We start from the raw sequence: 12633 nt of genomic DNA, 5'->3' as shown, positions 1-12633 counted from the left end.
CAAGGAAGGACTGAGAAGAAAGCCAAGTCAGCACGGTCGGGCACGGCTCCCCTGAAACGAAAACTCAGCAGCGGGCCAGCGCTGGTTGTGCGCGCGTTCCCGTGCGAGGCTGCGTGCGTGGTGCCCGGCGGACGCAGTGGGCCCGGCGCCGCCCTCGCCGGCCCGCCCCCCCCCCCCCCCCCGCCTATAAAGGCCGTGCCCGCCGCCGCCCTGCTCCCAGTCGGGAGCGCGGCCTGCGGGGAGGTGGCAGCGGCGCTCCCCGCACAGTCTCACTCCGCGCACTCACACACTTGGAAGCGCCTCCCCGCGTCCCTCCCCTGCCCTCCTCTTGCTCTGCTCTTCTCTCTCTCACCACAAATAGTCGGCGACCGACTGCCAATCCGCCTCCCTCCCTCTCTCTCTCCACAACATGACTGACTGGGAAGCGGTGGCTCCGGCAGAGCAGCTCTGCTGGCGCAGGCAGGAGGAGGAGGAGGATTATTAAATAACGCAGCTCGACTCTGCAACTGGGAGTGGAGAGAAGGAGCCCAACAGCGAGAAGGGGAGGGAGGGCAGAGGAGGGGGACCCGGAGAGACACCCTCGTGCCCCGAAGACATAAATCCCCGAGTGCCCGGGAGGAGCCTTAACAAGCGGCGCGGAACCCTCCAGGTAGTAACGCCCCCGGTGCCCCCGCGCCCAGAGGGTCGCGCGTCGCCGCCGCGCTGGGCCGGCCCGAGGCGGCTGCGGGGATGCCGCCCGGCAGGTGACGCGTCGTGCCGGGCCGCCGTGGAGCAGCCCCAGCCCAGGCCCGGGGCGCCGACCGCGGGCCCCGCGTGCGCGGTGCGGGGACCTGCCTGGCGGGCGGCGCGGGGCGGGAGGGCGGCGGGCGGGCTGGCTCGCCGCCGGCCCGCGACCCCGGCGCGCTGCGTGGCCTTTTCCTCTGCGCGCCTGAGCGCTCGGCTCCCCGCGGCTGCGGCTCCAGCGCGATGCGGCGCGCGGCCGGCCGAGGACGCAGGAGTTGGCGCAGGCTCGGGGCCGCTCCCCTCCCTGGCCGCTCCGTCCCGCAGGTCTGCCGGCTGGCCGCGCGGGCGCCCGGGCTGCAGCGCTGGGGCGGGGGCGGGGGCGGCGGCGGGAGAGGGCGGGGAGCCGGGCTCCCGGGGGAACCGCAGTGCCCCAGCCCGGACCGCCGCTTGCCTCCGCTGCCTGTCCACGGGCGCTGGCTTCCTGGATTGGAGGCGAGACCCTCCCCAGCGAACAGCAGCGACTTAGTGTGAACAAATTGCTTTGTGGTAGCGCGTCAAGGGCTCCAGGGAGGGGGTGTGTGTGCGCGCGTGTGTGTGTGTGTATTCGGAATCCTGACTAATCAATGCGTTGGTTCACCTGGAAAGAAAATCAGTCCGGAGCTGAAACCCCAGGTGGCCCCTTGGGCCCTCCCATATTTTGGCTGGTGTCCCAGGGACTCGTACACGCGGTGCAGTGACGGGGTAGGGGAGCGCGAAGGGGTGACGGAGGGATTTGTGAATGGTGCTTCTCAGCGCGTGGAGGCTGAGCCTTGCTGATGTAGAGGAGGAGGTATCCAGAGTGAGAAGAAAGGCTATTTATGGCAAAGAGTTGTGAAATTTCTCGGGGTTTCCTTCAGTGTATCCTGAGCTGCTCGCTCGCTCTTTCCCTCTCTCCTTCTTTCTCTTTTTCTTCCTCTCTCCATTCTCTCCCCTCATCTTTCTCAGAATTAGAAGCAATTCTGCTTCCCCTCCCCCTCCATGTGGGACCTGGAATATGAAATGAAGTCAGAAAATCACGGGTCTTTTTAAGGCAGTAAAAAAAATGCTTCTTAGAAGTCACTGATCTCTTGCCCTTTAATGTTTTTATGTACCTACTCTCCACTCCTCTTACCTCTTCAGGCCTTCAGCAGGACCCCCAAGACAGAAAGCCCCTACTTGGTTTCAACAGCTTTCATTTCTAATATCTTTACCGTTGAATACCTTCCCACTGAAATGTAACATATCCTCCATCCGTCTCCCCAAGAAAGGCTATTGAAAATAACGTACACACATTTTACCGTAAAGCTGGTTTTATTAAAAGCCTTAGGGAGGAAAGAGAAGCAGACGTCTAGGTGGGTCTATATCGATTACTACTGATTAAAAACTAGCTATTAAGAAAAGACCTAAAATACTCTTAATCTAGGCTGCAACACAGTTGGTTTGTTTTGGTTTCTCTTTTTATTTGCTTTGTGAATAGGTAGAGATTCCAGACGTAACTTCAAGCTTAGACATAACTTGGGACAGTGTCCACCAGCTGTGCTTTAGCGAATTTGTTCTTAAAAGCAGCAACCTGTGCTTTTATAGAACTGATGACTGCGTGTGACTGAGATAGTAGGACACTGCCCTTATTATTTCAAATTGGGATGTCTCTAAGCACCTGCCAAGCACAATGTTTTTAAAACATGAAATTCGATGTTGCTGCCGCCCCTTCAATAATTTCACAGAGAAAGAGAAGTAAACTGGTCAACCTATTGTCAGAGTGATTTGTCTTCATTTGATATTGATTAAGGAGCTCCTTATTTTGATCAAAACGTAGCAACTGTCGGTTTTTTTCCCCAGTGTGAAAGTAGCTTTCCTTAACAGTCCTGTTCATTTTGAAGACAAAGCAGAGTTAAGGATTTATTTTAATTCACTTAGATTCATATTGGTTTAAAATACATTTTCAACACTGAAGCATGTGCAGTTTTATATATTACCTTAGAACTTAGACTGAGAGCCCCACTCTGAGGGTTCTTACCTCAACTTTTCGGAATTATTGGAATGTAGAAATAATGGGGAATTTTAAAATGTGCTTGATGAAATGTATTCTTGCCATCCTTGAAAAGTCATATTTATGAATATTTTGTTCTTTGACACTGTCAAAGAATCAGCAACTTTTTATTTTAATGATTATTCTACTATAGAATGTTAATTTACATCAAACTCATAATGTAGAAAATGAAAAATTTATATATTTTATAGTTATTCAACTCTTAATTGCATTTTATAACTCCACACAGTACTCATAATAAAGAGCCTGTCATGTGCCAGGTGCTATCCAGGTGTTGTGGAGGAACAGAAGGCTCCCTTGCTCCCTGCCCTTCAGGAGCCTGCTCTCCAGTTGGGAAGAATCTGATGCTCCTGCTTGGACAGAGTTAACAACCCATGACGATAAGAGATTGCATGTCTAATGAGGACTGCAGGAGTTCAGAGCATGATAATAGCATTTCATACTGGGTTTTGTCTGAAAAGGCTTCAGGGGTAGGTGAGACTCGCTTGGTCTTGATCTTAAAAGATAAATAGGATTAGCGGCTTGTGGATGAGCTATAAGGTGTAAGATGCAAGTCTCCTAGAATTATAGAAAAGATCAAGAGATATAAAGGAAGATAAGTTTATTTTGAAATAGACTTAGATATTGCTTGGTTGAATTTGTTGTGCACAGTTCAGAGTGAGTCTGGTTTTGATGTACAACATTCTGTACACTCTGTTCTTAGAATTAATTGTCAATATTTCTGTACCTAAGAAGACAAATCTTTGACTTTATATTGTCTTTTAGTGAACAAAATTCTCGACATATATTTGTAGAGAATACTTACTCTAAATATTTAAATATGCCACATCACACTAAAGTGTTGAATTTGGTATTAATAACAGGTGGCACATACAACCGCTTTATAGCAAGGTGTTTGAGGTCCCTCCTTAACTAACCCTCCTTAGATTTGCTCTAAAGGAAAAAGTATGTGGTATGTAAAGGAACAACTGTATTACTAGTGACCGTCCATTGAGTGCTTAATATTTTATTCTTCATATAAAATGTATAACCCATTGAATAACATTTTCTATAGTATTTTTATATTAAAGGGATTAGAATGCATCCACATGATAGTTATTTTCCACCAATGGAGAGCTATGATGCAGGGCTTATGGGGAACAATTTTAGAATTGTAGCAACAATTTTAAAGATATTTTAACAATTTTCTGGTAAATAGATTGTATTACTAATAGGAACATGTCCTTTCTCTAAGCATTCTGAACTTATTTTTTCTTTGTATATATATTTGTTTTTTATACAAACACAAAACTGTTTAAAATGCATTTCTCCATTTTAAGAACACAAGGGGAAATAACTTGATTGACTTTGAGTCTGTCTATCCAAGATGGGACCCCAGAAGTCTATAGTGGTGACAGTAAAGAAATAGTACAAATATTAGATATGACTTTCAAGAAATAACAGAATAGAATTACTTTCAGATTAGTTGAATTAAAAAATTCTCATATATATATTTTGTTGACAGTGAATAGATAAGAGTTATTATCAAAGTGAAAAGCCTATTAAATCATCAATTTCATATTAATGCAAGAATGGGATGGTTTCCAACGTAGTCAGAGTACAAACCAGCCTATCTGTTAATTGGTCTCCTTTGAGTTTGGTTTTGGGCTGTCACAGGTGTATCACTTTGATAGTGTAATCTCTCCTGCTGTATGACTGACAGCTTCTGCATGATTTCCCTATTGGATAGTGACAAAATCTGCTTTATATTGAGGACACATGCTCCTATCAGCAACATTATCCTCACTATGCAAGAGTGTCAGTTAACAATAAAACATGAAATCTGGGGCGGGAGAAGCAGTTAGAAAAGATGAGGAGATTGATGAAAACACTATAATAAAAGAAACATACTTCAATATGTAGCTTAAACTAAATATAATATAAAAATGTAAAGCTGTGCAATCTAAACTGCAGTTGATAGAGAACGAAGATATTATCAGTTCTTATTTTAAAATGAGCATATTACATTTTAAGCTGTTTTCATGTGGGTTAAATAAAATGACAAAAAACAAAAAAAGTGATGGTCAAAAATGTTTACTGGCATCTGTAGTAATGATGGTACAATTTTTTTTTTTTAAGATTGACATCTGAGCTAACATCTGTTGCCAGTCTTTTTTTTCCCCTTCTTCTTGTCCCCAAAGCCCCCCAGTACATAGTTGTATATTCTAGCTGTAGGTCCTTCTGGCTCTGCTATGTGGGATGCCACCTCAGCATGGCTTGATGAGCGGTCCCAGGTCGGCGCCCAGGATCTAAACCAGCGAAACCCTGGACCCGTGAAGCAGAGCTTGCGAACTTAACCACTCGGCCATGGGGCTGGCTCTGATAGTACAATGTTTTAAAAAGATTTCTGCTTAGATCATTGACAGATGAAATTAATTGTTTGGCCAGATTCCTGGTCCTATACCTAGATTAACGTAAAATATAGCTTTTAATTTTGTATTATTTACACTGCTTTAATAATTTTTAAATTTGAGTTAGTTATTAAAATTTTTGAATACCGTAACTATATTCTGATGCTAGGCAAAATCTAAAGGTCATTTATAAGGAAACACCTTATTATGTAATGGCAAATTCTTAAGCTAGAACAGTAGTCCTCAAAATGTGATTCCCTGAGCAGCAGCCCCAGTGAGTTTGTTAAAATGTCAGTCCCCCCGCGGACTGATTGAATCAGAAACCCTGGGGTGGTGTCCTCTGTGATTCCTATGCCGTCTAAAGTTTGAGAACCACTGACCTAGAGTGTTTTATAGTGAAAGTTGAAGGCTGTGTCTTCCACCTGTTTTGTGTCTAAGTACTTTCCTCAACTGATAGAGAGAACTAAGGTTTAACTATTTAGACCTGGAAAATAGTATACTCTCCATCAGAAGACTTTCATCCTAACTGTGTTTTTCTAACAAAAACATAAATGAGTTTCTAATTCCTGTGCACATCTTTGCTGTTGATTGAGGAAGCAATACGTAAGTGTAGAATTTAACTGGACAGTAACAACCCCAGGTTGGACCTCATTGGTAGTCATTTATAAAGCAAAAATATCCACAATGTACAAAGGGTGACCATTTCTTTAGTTTTGTTGACTCTTAACGTGGTATTTTTGGTCTTGGCATGTAGTAATCATCTTTATATAACATTACACTTATTTTAACTACACAACAATAGCATCACATGTGTGAAATGTTCTTGAAGTCTTACTCCTGAAATAAATTTTAGACCATATCTCCACATCTTCAAGATTAAAGATAATGTGTTTACATCCTGTATCTCTTCTAGTATTGCTCTTTCTCTCCTCACCCTCCCTTCCTGCCTTGCTCCACCCCACCTCTATTTCAGATATGCGCTCAATCATCCCTTCCCTAAGGAAACCTTTCTCGCCTCCTTTGTTACATCAATTATCTTATTATATGTTGTTTTAGTTCCATGTTCCTCTACCTTGTGGGACTAATTGCAGTTTTAATTTTATGTGTATTTGTGTGATTGGTTCACTTTTTTATCATTGGGGATTAACAGTACCCAACACGTAGTAGATATCCATTAAATGTTGATTAAATAACTCTGTACCCTCATTCTAAGGATATTTTATGTTTTACCAAAGAAAGACACTTTGAAAAAGATTTAAATTAAAGGGAGCCCTAGAACATATGTAAACATAGGTTTTGCTTTCCTGTTTATTTGGCAAATGATGAAATATTTTTTATTAACAACAGCTGCAATGGCTATAATGTGCTGAACACTTCTTATGCGATAAGCACTTTATATATGTTATGCAATGTAATTCTTCTAACATTACAAAGTTGTTTTTGTGCATATTTTAGAGATGAGGAAACCGAGGCTCTGTTCTATGTCTGCCAAGCTAATTAAGCCAAACTTTTTTTTTTTTTATTACAATGATGCAAAAATTTTGAAACCAGTAGACAGAGAAATTGCGAAGGGTATTGTATCTTCTCTTTATTCCTGATTTAACTCAGAGTCTAGCAATATTTGTGCATTACCTGCCCTGTTACCGCCATCTTCAGTGATGCTGTTGTTGCTTCTTGGGTGATTGGAACAAGGGATGGAAGACTTGCAAGGCAGATGCTCCCATCGTCTTCTTGCTGTTTTCAGTACTGGTATTGTGTCCCTTCAATGCCATGCAATCACAATGCTCTGACCCATCTGATGAGGGTCTCCCAGCTCATTAGTGGAAATTTAAGATGTAACCAAGTAGGATTTTAAGAATGAGTGCCTTTTGAACATTTTGAGAATGTTCAAATGGCAGATAGTCACTGTGTTTGGAGCTGTGCAGCTTGTCTTTTGGAAGGGTTGACAAAGAGCTTTGAGTACCTTGCTCAAGCAAAGTTGACCTTATGTACATTCTATTAATCCACCTTGTCTCCCATGAGAAGGAAATATGATTAGATGGTAGTATCGGTTTAGTTTCTTTTGGCTTTTAATCTTCAATTAATTTATTTAAATCTGGGTTTAATCAGTGTTCAAATGTTTGCAGCAAAGGAAATATTGAAAGGCTGAATTTTTAGAAGTCCAGGGACAGTCTGAGAGTTAAATTTTCTTATTCTGAAGCCCTGTACTAGACTAACTGTACAAAGTTATATATTTTATAATGTGTTTAAGTTAGTCAATAGCATGAATAAAAGCAGATGCATTATATCAAGGAAAAAAATAACTGGTTGTTCAATTGAGTATTTCCCTTATGGCCTATTTTGTAGCTTTTGTCAGAATCTGTTTCTGTCTCTGGAATCATTTAATCGTTAACTGGAGCCTCAGCCATGCCGCTGATTCAGGACCAAGCCTTCTAAGTAGTGGGAAGATTGCTTTCTAGTCCTACACTTTGGGACTTAACGTCAGGCCACCCTTGATGTCCAGTTCTAATATTATAACATATATGTATGTTTTCTTATAACTTAAACTGATTTCTCACCTGATGTTTTCCCCTGTATCTTGATAAATTACCGTGTCATCATTTCTCCTAGTGTTCGAGCAAAGCCTTTCTTTTGACAGAGCCTTCTTTATTTCTTTAAGGACTGGGACCCTGCCTCTGAAACCAACTCATTTCCTGAGCCCTTTTGTCTCCCAGCAGACTCTCTCTAAAATAACCACTTTCCAAGATCTCTAAACATTGCCAGCTCTTAGAGGTATGCTTTATTTCCAGTACTCACTCTTGGACCTTTGTCATGCCAACGGCTTGTGGCATATTGCCATACCCCTCGATACTCAGGTTGGTTGGATTTCTTGGAAGTATTTTCAGCTGGGTCTCTATAATGCATTCCAGACTACAGTGCAGGTATGGTATGAGGTTCTAACCATCACCAGACTGCTTCATTTTACTGCATGTTATCTTCCCTTACCTGGCTGTGTCCCACTATAGAGCTACCTTGTTCATCATCACTGACAACAGATATTTTGTAAATACTTATTATGTATGCCAGTCTGCTTCAAAAAGAATGTATCTCCTATGGTTGCTGAACAGCTTAATCCACAATAAATGTAATACACCTTCTTCCATGTCCAGTTTGATGCCCAAATATGATATGTGTATACACATATGTGCAGAATGTGGATATGAATTCTTTAGGGTTTGCCTGTTCCTCTTTTTCTAAGTCATTGTTAATTTCAGGATGATCTGGCTCTTTTCCATTCTCCTTTATAACCTTATCTGAGTATGATATGTTTGGAATATGGAACAGCTGAAGAAATATACTCCAGACGGTTGGTGCCTTCTCTAATTTTCCCCATTCATTAATGAGACCTAGCGGTATTCCTGTGTTCAAGAAGTGTTTGTTAAGCAGGAGTACTATCCTAATTCCACTCTTCTGGTAGTCTTAGTGTTGTACCTTCCTTATCAGTGAAATTCAGACTTGCATGTCATATTTCTTATGTATCTATTCACTGCAATTAGCTTTTTCCTGAAAATAGTTAAATACCGTGATTTTGTAATGAGTTATTGTTGTGAGTGTGGCTTGTTTGTTTTTTGTTTGTTTTTAGCAATGGGAGCAAACAATATATCACAAACCTATATCAGGTTAACAAATAAAACCAAACAAGTATACAGGAATAAAGCCATAGAAGAAATAAACAAATGTAGGCTTTAACATTCTAGGCAATTCTTCCTTTACAAACTATTTTTATGTTTGTTTGGTTTTTGTTTATTTATAGATATAAAAATTAGCAGAGCATTAAGTCTGAATGTTAAATGTGTTTAGTGAGTGCTACTTTCTCATATACAGTGTTCTTCAGGACATTCAGGAATAGCTTTAAGGGGAAGAGCATACAAATATCCTAGAAACATCAGATGAGAAAGTTAGGAAGTGGAAGAAAATGCCTCTAAACCAAACTCAAATTCAGTGTTAGAAATGTGGATTAAGAGTAGCTTATTTCAGGTAAATTTTCAAAATATCTTATTGATAACAAAACCAGTGGGTCTGTACCTCAGGATTTCTGAATTTTCAAAGGAGTGTTACCTATTGGGCAGATCTCTCAAGGATAGGTATTTGATATTGTTTTCAATCTTTAATATTCTTTTCATGTGCACACAGACCCAAGAACACTAAAAGTGTTCATTAATAAATGGATTGCTTACAAGTTAGAATGCAACTCCTATAGGAGTAATTTTAAAACCAAAGTATGGATTACTAAATTGGGCCATCAAAAAATAATTAAAAATTTTACATAACAAGCATATAAACTTATAGCAACATTGTGAGTAAAATTAGCATTGAGGGTTATTTCCTACATTGTACCTCAAGGTGTATATATGGTGTTTTTGGGGAAATACTTTCTTTATCAACACCAGTCCAGCTTCTGAAAGGATGAAGGGCCCTGCTCTGGGAGGGTCCCAGTTGATTAGAGGGAGAGTGTAATATGAAGCATCCCTGGTGGGATTGTGAGGGTCCCGGGTCCAACCACTGCTGGAACACTAAGGGATAAGACCCTACAGTGCTAGGGGCTGGCCCCGTGGCTGAGTGGTTAAGTTCGCGCGCTCCGCTGCAGGCGGCCCAGTGTTTCGTTAGTTCGAATCCTGGGCGCGGACATGGCACTGCTCATCAGACCACGCTGCCAGCGTCCCATATGCCACAACTAGAAGGACCCACAACGAAGAATACACAACTATGTACCGGGGGGCTTTGGGGAGAAAAAGGAAAAAATAAAAAATCTTTAAAAAAAAAAAAAAAGACCCTACAGTGCTAACTGTCTAGTGAAGAGAAGGAAGGAATTGCCTCTCAGGATGTTTCTGAGGAGTGTCAGATTCATTGGATGATGATAGAGAAAACACACAGCCCCAGAGGTCTAATGCAGGAAATGAACAGATGAGGTATTTTAGAAGCCAAGAGTTTTAATTTGAATATAGGACAGATTGGTAAATTTGAAATGCTGGAGATCCTCCAACCCCCTTCCAATCTGATAGGCCTCAGTCTCCCCAATCACCTGACACGAGGGAGCTATCCAGGGTACTAGACTCCTGCTGAAATCCTCTCTTGCAAGATTGTGCAAAATATTTTGTTGTTTTTGTTAATCCTAGAGCCTGCCATTGCAGATACTACATCATTCATTTGGAGTGACTAATTTTCCATCATTTGGTTTTTTCCAGTGGGTCCCTCAAGGCTCAATTCAAATTCAGGGAAGCCTACCCCACTCCCATGCAAGAAGCCTATTTTGAGTTCCAGTAACAGCCTGTGTATATCACTGTCAAATCTCCATTTAAATTATCATAATCTGCTACTTGCTTGTGCTTCATGCCCATAGATTGTGAGCTTTATGTGGGCAGGAATTTTATATTTTATTCTCTTTTTCAATCGACTCGTCTAAATCAGTCTTGTGAAGAGCCTCAGTAAATTAATAAATGAATGAATACTGCTTAAGAGTGACTTAAATTTTGTCCATCCTATGTAAACTACTCTTATGTGAACTGCTAGCCACTGTCCTGATCACATCTAGGTTCACTTTGAATATTGCCCTCCATGGCTTTTTCATGGACTGAAAATTTGTTCTTAACTTGGAACTGAGTAACCTTTAAAATGGCTAAAAGTCTTGAAACAAACGAAAGGACTGGAAGGACTCTAGGAGCTATGGCATACATACTATGGGCATTAGGGGGTCAGCAAGATTTAAGGAAGCAAGAAGCAGCAGCACAGGCTGATGTGGAGAGGGGGACAAAGGAGAGTATGGTTTGTCGTTTCCTCAAACCAGAATTCAGAACTTGCATTCCACATTCACTTTCTAAGGCCTTTGGAATATGGGATGTCCTCTCAATTCCCATAGCCCATGTCCACATTTTAAAATATCTGCAAATCTGAGGTCATGGGAAGCTGGAAGAATTCTTTCATTCAGTGAACTAATGTTACTAGGCCCTGTGTATATTGTTGGTTAATGAAACATACATGGTTTCTGTCCTCCTGAAGCTTATAATTTAGTTTTCAGTTACAGTACCCATATTATCCAGTGTCCTTGGTGAGAATGGAAGTTGGTAGGCTTTCTCTGTCTTTTTGTAGCCACTATAATGGCCTCCTGGACTTCCATAAAGAGTAAGTGTGTTTGTTTCTAGTACTCCACTCCCCCACATATCATTGCTCTGAATGTCCAGGGTGGCAATAAGTGATGACATCATCATAGAAAAGCTCTTTTATTTACGTGTATGACATCCTGTGACTGGTGTAGTGTTGACTTATTGCTATCTTTTACATGATGTTGGTAAGTTGTGTGCCTGTCTATATCTTTCCTTATAGGAATATTTCAAGAATAGTTTAGGTAGCACAGTTTTTCCTTTGGTTAGAATTCCCTGTATTTCAAGTGCATGAATCATAGGAAGTGGTTGTGTGGCTTTTTCATGGGGGATATTTTCACTTTATGGTTCTACTTTTCATGTTTTTAAAGTATATATACCATTTATCCTGTGTGTCATGTGTTTCTCTTTTCATTTTTTTCTTTCACCTGTTGCGGGCAGGAATGTTTCAATTATGAAGTATAAAAAGAAAAACTATATTTCTTAGTGGTTTTTCCCTCTTGGGAACCTAGTTATATAACTCAGAGAAATAGTATGGATTCAAACTTAGATAGATGTAAAAGAAATGATTTTAAAAGTGTTAGAAAATGAATAAAGCAAAAGTTTTCTGTACGCATCCTAAATAAACTCATCCCTTAGAAAACTAATAATTTCTGGGCCAGATATTTAGATTTATGCCAAATAATATGATCATCATTAATTTTATGGATTAAAAACCACTAGAGCCGTTTTCTAATACTGCTAAAGATGAAACAGTGTTATAAAAACTATGTTCATAAAGGCTGAACATAGTTGTAAATTTGCAACTTTACAGTTGTAAATTTGCCTTACAACTGTTTCAAGAGTGATTATGATGTGTATTCACAGATTAGCTGTTTTATAATGAAACCATTAGGAAAAAGGGATGAATTTTAGCAATCATGTGAATCATTTGTGTTGTGTAAGCGTAGCCCTAGGAATACTCAGCACTCAGTCAAACTTAGTACTCCTTAGGGACCAAAAGTGATGATTGCATCTGATGTAGAGCGTGGTCATGAAAAGATGGGGCCTGAAGTGATTATATTCTTTTCTTCTACAACAGAAGAAGGTAATACAGTTTCCGCCCTATCAAAGTCAGTTTAAGTGCCTGTACATATATTACCAAATTAAAAATTTTTGACTGGAATATTGTTTGACATTAAGTCAAAACTTGGATCTATTTTGTTATGTATGCATATGTACAAACATACACATGTATATAGTAATAAAATTTCTTATAATGGAATCTGTCTTATATAGATTTCTTCCAAAAATGCAGATGTCTTAGTCTGTTTTT

General features: G+C 40.8%; 1 protein-coding gene across 7 annotated transcripts in view; it reads left to right on the top strand.

Moving 5' to 3' along the window:
- Positions 1–209: 209 nt before the first annotated feature.
- Positions 210–12633, top strand: part of CCSER1 (coiled-coil serine rich protein 1) — a 1220070-nt gene continuing 1207646 nt past the window's right edge. For all 7 annotated transcript variants that reach the window (XM_070505367.1, XM_070505366.1, XM_070505369.1 and 4 more), the window contains exon 1: positions 210–649. The gene's annotated coding sequence lies outside the window, so the exon portion shown is untranslated. The remainder of the gene's footprint in view (positions 650–12633) is intronic.

This window comes from Equus asinus, chromosome 3 (genome assembly GCF_041296235.1).
Source record: "Equus asinus isolate D_3611 breed Donkey chromosome 3, EquAss-T2T_v2, whole genome shotgun sequence".
In the NCBI taxonomy this organism is placed as follows: domain Eukaryota; kingdom Metazoa; phylum Chordata; class Mammalia; order Perissodactyla; family Equidae; genus Equus; species Equus asinus.
This window is presented reverse-complemented; position numbering and strand designations above follow the sequence as displayed.